A 9,894-nucleotide genomic window follows, 5' to 3' on the forward strand; every position below is an offset into this window, starting at 1 on the left:
TTAAAGGGAACTCCACCGATTTTTAAAACAATTTCTACATAATTCAGTGTGTGAGATGTAAACAGAGAGATTCAGAGTGGTTTGATGTGAAATGGTTCAGATTTCTTTACAGTGGTGGTGATAGGAACCAGGGGTCACTATGGCTACAACACAAATATAGACATTTTATTTACCATCCAGAACCACCAGTGAACCTCCACGTGTCTACTAAGGTTTATATGGAATGTTGATGATGATAAAATAGTGATAAATCTGGAAAAATAAGGAATTTTTCCCTATAACAGCCTGCATGTTCCCCTCCACCATGGATGGATTTTTAAAAATACATCTTTTAGGCCTCAATCTTTTCAAAACTATCATAAAACAGTGTCTCAGACATCAGGCAGTGAATTCATAACCATTTGATGTAATAACTTTCTGTGAGGGAGCTTTTAGAGGTGGACGTCTGGTTCCTATCACCACCACTGTGAACAGTTCTGACTCTGTAAGTCTCTCTAGAGCAGAGCGTTTCACACCAAACCACTCTGAATGACTCTGTTTACATCTTAACCATTTAACTGTGCTGAAACTTTGAAAAGTTGGTGGAATTGCCCTTTAATGTTTCTGCTTTCTGCTGTGTGGTTGATGTTAAAAAGCTTATAGTGTGGCTACATGTATTAATTTTATTCAGTGAACAGTCTGACACTATCATTATGTAGCATGTACATTTTACCCTTTCATCTCTCTCTCTCTCTCACGCTCCCTCTCTCTCTCTCTCTGTGTGTCTCTCTCTGTGTCTCTCACTCTCTCCATTTTAAGTTTGAAAAGGGGTAAATAAATGCAGGTTACACTTGCGACAGCTAGATAACAGTACTGTGCTATACAGGCCTTTTCTATGTATGCATGATGATGTATTCTAATAAATATACATATATTTTGTTTGTTTTGTTGTTAACCATGGCTATATGTGCATTTATTTGATTTATTCTATCTGAAATAAACGATATAGAGTAGCAGTTTGTCTTTTGATTTGCTGTAATGTAATAGTGTGTTTTTTTTCCCCCACCCAGTTCTCTCTTCTCTTTTTTTTCACGCTCTCTTTCTTTCACTCTCTCTCTCTCTCTCTCTCTCTCTCTCTCTGGGCCTCTTCAATCTGTTGATCGTTTACAGCCTCATAAATAATTAAGTGAGTTTCTGGCTGACTGCACGTCGCGCTGTCTGCCCTTTTCACCGCCGGGAGATCCTCCGTCAGATAAAGCCTCATTATTAGCCATTAGCCTGCGGATTACATTAAGCCTTACAATTAGCTTAAAGGGGAATTCCACCGATTTTCAAAATTGCAGCATAATTCAATTGTTAATATGTAAACAATATGTAAACAGAGTGGTTTGGTGTGAAATTATCTGTTCTAGAGAAACTTAGAGTCAGAATTGTTCACAGTGGTGGTGATCCACCTCTAAAAGCTCCCTCACAGAAAGTTACTACATGAAATAGTTATGAATTCACTGCCTGATGTCTGAGACACTGTTTTATTATAGTTAAAAGAAGGTTTTTGGTGTAAATCATGTATTCATGTAATTTATGGTGTGGAGGGATATACAAGGGCAAAATAGTCCCCAAGAAAATGTACTTCTTTCAGATTTTCCACTATTTTCCCATCATCAACACTCAATATAAATTTAGAAGACTCGTGTAGGTTCACTGGTGGTTCTGGATAGTAAATAAAATGGCTATATGTGTGTTGTAGTCATGGCGACCCCTGGTTCCCATCACCACCACTGTAAAGACATCTGAACCATTTCACACCAAACCACTCTGAATGACTCGGTTTACATCTCAACCTCCAAATTATACAGAAATATCAGAACAACAAGGAAACTTATGAACAAAAAGCTCTCACTTTGGCCCTGCACTGCAAAAAATGGTATTTTGTCAAGTGAAATGATCTTAAATCTAGTCAATATGTCTAATATTTCCCATTTTTGAGGTGGTTGTGCACTGATTAGAAGATTATCTAGCTAATTTCCAGACATCATTTACTTGTTTTAGGTGATTTTCTGAAGTATATTGATCTCACTATACTACTGGCAGATAACTTTGCTTTGCTTTAATGTTTAAAGCTCATTTCCTAAAACAAGCAAAAATATCCACCAACATAGTGAGATAAATGTACTTAATAAAATAACCTAAGACAAATAAAAAATGTCTAGAAATAAGTTAAATAATCTTAAAATAAGCTTACACAATCTCAGCAGGAGAAACATTAGATTTATTGACTACATTTTAGATCATTTTACTTGACAAGGCTCTATTTTTTGCAGTGTGCTTTACAAAATCACCGCTTAAATACTCTACAACGAAGACACTACAACGTCACACTACAACGAAGTCCTGTTTTTATGGTGTTTTTACAGAACTATAAGCACTCTGCTCTCATAGTGTATATACAGTCATATACAATCATATGTAAAAGGTCAGATTACATGTTTTGCTAAATTTCTAAGTGAAAATAGGTGAACACTTCCTCTACAGACTACACACTTCTGCACATTTTAATGCAGAATTACTGTTCATTTGCTGAATTTAACATGTTGAGAAAAACCAAAACATAAACTGTGGCCTGTGCAAAAGTTTTGGCACCTCTGATATGTTTTCCAATGTGTTAAACTTACAATAAATAGAAATATAAATAGAATAGGAAGTGAACAGAAATGGTGCCGTGAAATGCGCAGAAAAAGTCTTCTCTTTTGAAGATGTGTTGACTTACTTTCACTTAGAAAAGCGATAAAACATGTCAGTTGTCCAGCACGGCTGCACAAAGTGTTCCCCTCTGACCCCAAATGTAGTCGATCAGCCGAGTCATGTTTGGTGTCTGAAGTTTGCTCCTTTAGTTTTAGCACTGGAGCAACGAGGCTAATGTAGCTAACAAGTAATGGGAGCTTATATACACCAATTAGCATGGTGCACATGAACAAACACAGGCACCAGTTGCACTGCTGTGTTTCTCACGAAAGAATTATTTTTGAGTTTAAGCTTTTTAAATTTAAAGAAGCAAACATCAGACATGACATGCCTTGGCTGATCGAGTACCCTCGGGGTGAGGAGTGCTTCTTGCCAAACTATCGCTTTAAAACACTGTGTCTCTGTCTGTCGCACCATCTTCACAAACACAAACACAGCAGGTGTCAGGTTGGGGGTAAATGAGGGTCACTGTTCCCCACTATCCCACCAAATGAGGCGAGAAATGAGGGGCGGAGAGCCACGCCTCCCCCTCATACCCCCCTCCGCCACCACCAGTGGCACACTGCTCTTTCTACTGTCTCTCTCTCTCTGTTGTTTTGAATACAGCTGCCACACATGAATTAATTAGGGCCCTTAAACAGCACGGCGATCTGTCGCTCTCCTTCTGCCCCCCCTGCAACCCACTTACCCCCCCTTTGCCACTTGACCTGACTTTGCTTGACGAGAAGAGAGAGAGAGAGGAAAACATCAGCCTTTCATTCAGACTCAATCTGCTTTCAGTCTAACTCTTTTCAGGCTGCAGAGCTGGTTAAACAGTTTTTATGTGAAGTGACTGAAGCTCCTTCTCGTGTCAGTCAGGGAGTAAATCAGCTCAGAGAGACTCACTCACACCTTCACGCTCTCTTTCTCTCTCACACATTCTTTCACACACTCGTTTCTTCAGCACTCCAAAAAAAAAGATCTCAAAGTGCTTTGTGACGTGAATGAAGTTCATTAGTATAAGAGACCCCCTGTGCAGTGCTGGGGGTCCTGCAGGATTAAAATCCACTGGCTTTGACGATGCTGTTGATTTTAAACATAAAGGACAGTCGTGGGCTGGAGGTTAGGGAACCAGCCTTGTGACCGGAAGGTCGCCGGTTTGATCCCCTGAGCTGACAGTACGTGACTGAGGTGCCATTGAGAAAGGCACCTAACCCCCAACTGCTCCCCGGGCGCTGTGGATAGGGCTGCCCACCGCTCTGGGCAAGTGTGCTCACTGCCCCCTAGTGTGTGTGTGTTCACTAGTGTATATGTGGTGTTTCACTGCACGGATGGGTCAAAAGGCGGGGGTGAAATTTCTCCGTTGTGGGACTAATAAGGGTCACGTAATCAAATCAAATTAATTAATCACATTGAGATGAACCCTAATCCGCAGCGTTTATGTTACTAACAAAGAAACTAGCAGTGTCTATAAAGTGTCAGACATGTGGTGTAATAACAGACCTATAGACTTTACAGCTAACATTACTGCTGTTACTAATATTATCATTTCTGCATTTGTATGTTATGGATTTTGATTCTGTTTACTTGTATCTCTTAACCTCTTAGATGGGTAGAAAATAACCGTTGGTGGGTCCACTGAAATGATATGTTCTAAGCTGTACTGACTCCACACACCCCGTCTCGTCTCCAGGCTTTTATTTTACTGTTCTGTTTTAAAACATTCGGTTATGAAAAGGTACAAATACGAACTTTTCACCTGGAAAAACTTATTTAAGGTTCACAGTCAGACCTTAAAACCACTGTTGTACCTTTTAGGGGAACATTTATATTGTTTGTACCTTGATGAACGAAAAATGTACCTGAACCTTTATTTCTAACAGTGCACAGGATGTGTTAACTTATTTTTACTTAAAATATCAACAGAACATGTTCATATACAAAGCATACACAAGTATATACAAACAAAACCAAAAAATGAAAATTGACAAGGTTTGTCCCGACAGTAACGATACATACAACTATATCGGGGGTGCTCAATCCTGATCCTGGAGATCTGCCTTCCTGGGAGTTTAGATCCAACACACCTGGATCTAGTAGTCAGATGCCCCTGGAGGTGTGTCAGATTAGGGGTGGAGCTACACTATGCAGGGTGGTAGATCTCCAGGACCAGGACTGGGCACAACAGAACTATATATTGCTGCTATCGCATCTCCAACATGGTTACTTTACAGGAGAAGGAAAAACCATGTTTTACTTTCAATGTAAGTCAATGGAACCAATTTTTACCAAGTCATTTTGGGCCGTTTCCTTTGCTCCATTCATCATGAAATCTACACACAATGTAAAGAGCAACAGGCATTTTCAAATTATGTCAAAAACTGGAAAATGACAAAAATGGAGTTATGAGGCTTTAAATGATTATGTTCTGGATTTGGACCAATACAGTTAGAAGAACTTCTCCCTGTGCTCCAGCCATCACTTGGGTTTGTTCAATTCCATCAGCAGCACCTGATTTAATTTAACCCCTTGAAAATCTCAGACTTATTATATACTGAGGCTTATTACTCAGTAACTACATGGACTAATGCAGAGTGGCTGAGCTGTTCTTAGGCTATAGATGTGTGTAATAAAACCTTGGAGCTTTGGAACTTTGGAAGTGCCGGTGGGTTCTGGCCATTTAACCCCTTAACAAGCCGTGTAAAGTCTATTATTACACACTTTTATAACCTAAGAAAAGTTCAATTAGTTTGCATTGGAGTCCCTGTAGTTACTGAATAATAAGCCTTAGTATGTGACAAGCCTGGAATGTTAAGGGGTTAAGGGCTTAATGGAGGATTGATTAGATAAAATAAGCATTAATATGATGCTTACTATAACATATACTGTATATTCCTTGGACTGTGTGAGGCAGAAAATGCTAAACCAACTTCTGCGACTGAACTTCGGAGGTGGTGAAAAATATCCCTGCGGAATTTTTTATGAAACTGAAAAAAGTTTCTTAGAAGAAGGAAAACATTCTTAACTTTCGATGTAAGTTAATGTAATGGGATCTTATTCTGGGTCATTCTGGACCATTTCTATCGGTCCATTTGTCACGAAGTTTTCCCACAATGTAAATGACAGTTGGTGTAAAAAAAGAAAGAAAGAAAGAAAGAAAAACTGACAAAGCGATACACAGTTTTGTTCTGACGGTGATAATATGTACATAAATAAATAAATAGATATAAAAGGTGTACATTAATTCATCAACACTCAAATGAATAATTAAGCCCTCACTGAATGAATAATTAGTCTTTGGCTACAAGTGTCCTGCACATTGTGGCTCCTAATGAACCATATGCTGTGTTTAAACACAAAGCAAATGATCCTGCAGTTAGTGTGGTGAGGATACGGGGCTGTGAGTGAAGACAGGCCTCTGGAGTATAAATCAGTACAGGATATGAGTCTTTAATGTGAAAAAAAACCCGCTCGTATTTCACTCAGAGCGACGAGCCACCTGTAGGAACAAGGATCTGAAAGCCTGACCCTGCCGGCCCTCTGAGAGCCTGCGTGTGCAGCAGAAGGCCGGCCACTGGTGTCTGACACTGATTTGTAAAGGCAGACAATACGGCTCATTGACCTGCTCTGCTCCTCTGTCTGTTACTCACACCTCAGCCAGCCTCTCCACGGCCTTTAAACACTACACCAGATTGCCGCAGGCTGAGGGAGGGGCCGCGTGGGGGGGGGCAGAATGGTAATGGGATACTTGTTGCTTTGACAATGAGATTCCACAGAAAGAAGAGGGGGAGCACGAGGTGGCACGTGAGCAAGAGCGACTTCAGCGCTGAAGACAAAAGTTCTCCACGGTTTTATTCTCCTCACCGTCAGATCAAATGACCCAAATCCTCTTCCATCTGCTACTGTTATTTAAACCTGCACACTTGCTTACATCACTGCCTGTAACTTATGAGTTGGGTAATAAAACTAATGATTTTTGGTGTAAGTTGCATCCTTATCACCCCTTGGGGAAAAAAGCTTCTCCATCTCCATTTTTGTCATTTTATGATTGGGCCAATATTAATATACAAATATAAATAATGGACCTATTTTCATTTTGGGAAATAAAAGGAGAATTCCACCATTTTTTCAAAAATTCTATATAAAATTCAGCACAGTGTAATTTCTGTACAGTGGTGTTGATAGGAACCAGGGGGTAACCATGACTACAACACACATATAGACATTTTTTTACTATCCAAAACCACCAGTGAACCTGCACGAGTCTTCTGAGTGATTATGGTAAAATAGTGGAAAGCCTGAAAAAATACATTTTCTTTGGGGACTATTTTGCCTCACAACACCATGCATGTATCCTTCCACCATAAATGAGTTTTAAAAACATAATTTACTCCCAAAACCTTCTTATAACTGTCATAAACCAGTGTCTCAGACATCAGGCCGTTCATTTAATAACTTTCTGTGAGGGAGCTTTTAGAGGTGGACGTCTGGTTCCTATCACCACCACTGTGAACAGTTCTGACTGTAACTTTCTCTAGAGCTGAGCTTTTCACACCAAACCACTCTGTTTACATATTGTTTACATATTAACATTTGAATTATGCTGCAATTTTGAAAAATCGGTGGAATTCCCCTTTCAGCTAATCATAAGGCTTAATGTAATCTGCAGGCTAATGGCTAATAATGAGGCTTTATCTGACGGAGGATCCCCAAACCACTCTGAATGACTTTGTTTACATTGTGTCCATTTAATTATGCAGAAACCTTGGAAATCTGGTGGATTTCCCCTTTTTCCCCTTCATGAACAGTTACCCTGTTGCAGAAACAATGCTTTCTTCTGACAGCAGCCATATTCATCACTAAGGCAGCTCTCAGTATTAAACCTAATAACCTCTAAATTCATATGATTTCTGATTTGACTAATAGCACTAATGACTTTGGGTCAAATGTCCTCTACTGTTCTTGTTTTGACAGACTGAAAATAGGCCAACATTAATCACAGCTGCATTTTATGACGACGTAACAAAGTCAGTATCCAGTTGTATGCAAATGTTTGGGCGCCCCTGGTCAAATTCATGCTGTGTTGAGGGTCTAAGTGTAAAGAAGTGAGCACATCCTGTACAGAGAACACATTTCTGCACATTTTGATGCAGAATTACTGTCGATTTGCTCAAACATATTGAAAAGTAAAGCGTAAAATGTGTGAGTTTTTATGCTTTATTATTCTTCCAGTGTGTTTAACTCAGCAAATAAGCAGTAATTGTATTACTGTATTAAAATGTGCAGGAGTGTGTCTCTGTTGAGGATGTGCTCACTTATTTACACTTAGAACCTCAACAACAACATGGAACTTGACCTTCTTGCATACAACTCTATCTTGACTCTGCCTGGTTTGAGTGAATGGAAAATATTGATGATTTATTTATTTGGATTATTGCATTGTTATTTATATGCTGTGAAACTGTTTGGGTGTTTTATAGTAATTTAAATTTATATTTATTGACATTTACACTCTGTATGGTTCTTCAAGGGTTCTTTATTAAAGGCACCGGTTCTATGTAAAACCATGAGTTCTATATAGAACCATTTCATGCTTAAATTGTCTTTGCAAAGGTTCTTCAGACTGATGGAGGGTGTGTGGAACATGATTTTATATAGCACCAAAAAGGCTTCTGCTATTGTTACGATGTCAAGCTTGAAGTAGAAGAATCCTTTTTTGGTTCTATAGAATCATTTTCAAAAGGGTTCTCTGTGCAAAGCATGGAATAGTTTAAGCATTTAAGCATGGAATAGTTTTATATAGAACTCATGGTTCTAAATAGAACCAAACTCTTTACTAAAGAACCCTTGAAGAACCACCTTTTTAGGAGTGTAATAGTGAGTAAACAGAAGAGTAATCAATGTGTTACGTTCTATTATTATTATATTAATTAGTTTATGCACTCAATCTATTCGAATGTGAACACATCACTTTTTCACTTCTGGCCTTTTCACATGTAAACAAACAGTGACCTTCAGTATCGCTGTGGCTTTTGAAGCCTCATAGAACTGACGCACATCACGACTTAATCCTACTCAGTTTAAGGTCCTTTACAGGGTTCCTTACTGCAAAGTAGAACTGTCAAAAATTCAACCTGGGACAGATGAGTTATGCGGTCACTGTCATTCAGCTGACCTAATGCATATGCTTTGGACTTCTCATATATTTATATTGTCAAGTTTCTGGATGGCAATTACTGACTGTTTATCAGTCAATCAATGGATCAATCAACCTTTATTTCGACTCGGAAGTACATTGGAGGAGACCCTCATTTACAGTGTAGCCGAGCAAGTTAAAATGAAATTTACCAACCAAAACAAATAAAATCATCAAGACAAAGAGATTTATAAAATAATAAAAATAAATAAATAAATAAATAAATAAATAACAGCTCAAACAGAAAACAGGCCTAAAATATCAAAAAATACATAATGAAAACACATTAAAATGAAGTAAAAGAACCACCTTAGATGGTAAAAGCAATAAGAAAACTAAAATATTAGAAAAAAATAAAATATTTACTAGAAAAGAGCAGTAAAAGAATTAACAACAAGTAAAACAGCAATAAAATATTAAAATAAATGATTATGATGATGACTATCATTATTATTATTATCATTATTATTATTATTATTATTATTGTCATTGTTGTTGTTAATAATGATGATAATAATAACGATGATGATGATGATGATAATAATAAATAAATAAATAAATAAATAAAAGAGAAAGGAAAAGTTAAACTCCACTAAAACACTTACCGGCTGTCTGAAGGTGGCTACAGACTAAAAGTTTAAAATGACTGAGTGACACCAGCGAGCTTGACCCCGTGTTTGACCCAGAGATTGTACCAAGTTTATCTGGGCTAATCAAAACTGATTCCAAACAGGATTTAGGAGGCCTTGGCCTTTGCTCCCCTTATGGCAAGGAGGAGGATATTGATTAATTGGAGATCACTGTATTCACCAAAGACCTCAGTGGCTCTGCGATCTTCTGCTTTTCCTTAAACTAGAAAAGATTAAACTTTAATCTAGAAAGGCATCATAGAACTTGGGATCCCATTATTGCATATTATGAGAAGCTGAAATGTCTCCCCACTAACTCACCCCACATTCCTCTTCTATGTGAATGTTACTCTTTAGCTAGAATAGCTA

This window comes from Colossoma macropomum, unplaced genomic scaffold, assembly GCF_904425465.1.
Source record: "Colossoma macropomum unplaced genomic scaffold, Colossoma_macropomum, whole genome shotgun sequence".
NCBI lineage: Eukaryota > Metazoa > Chordata > Actinopteri > Characiformes > Serrasalmidae > Colossoma > Colossoma macropomum.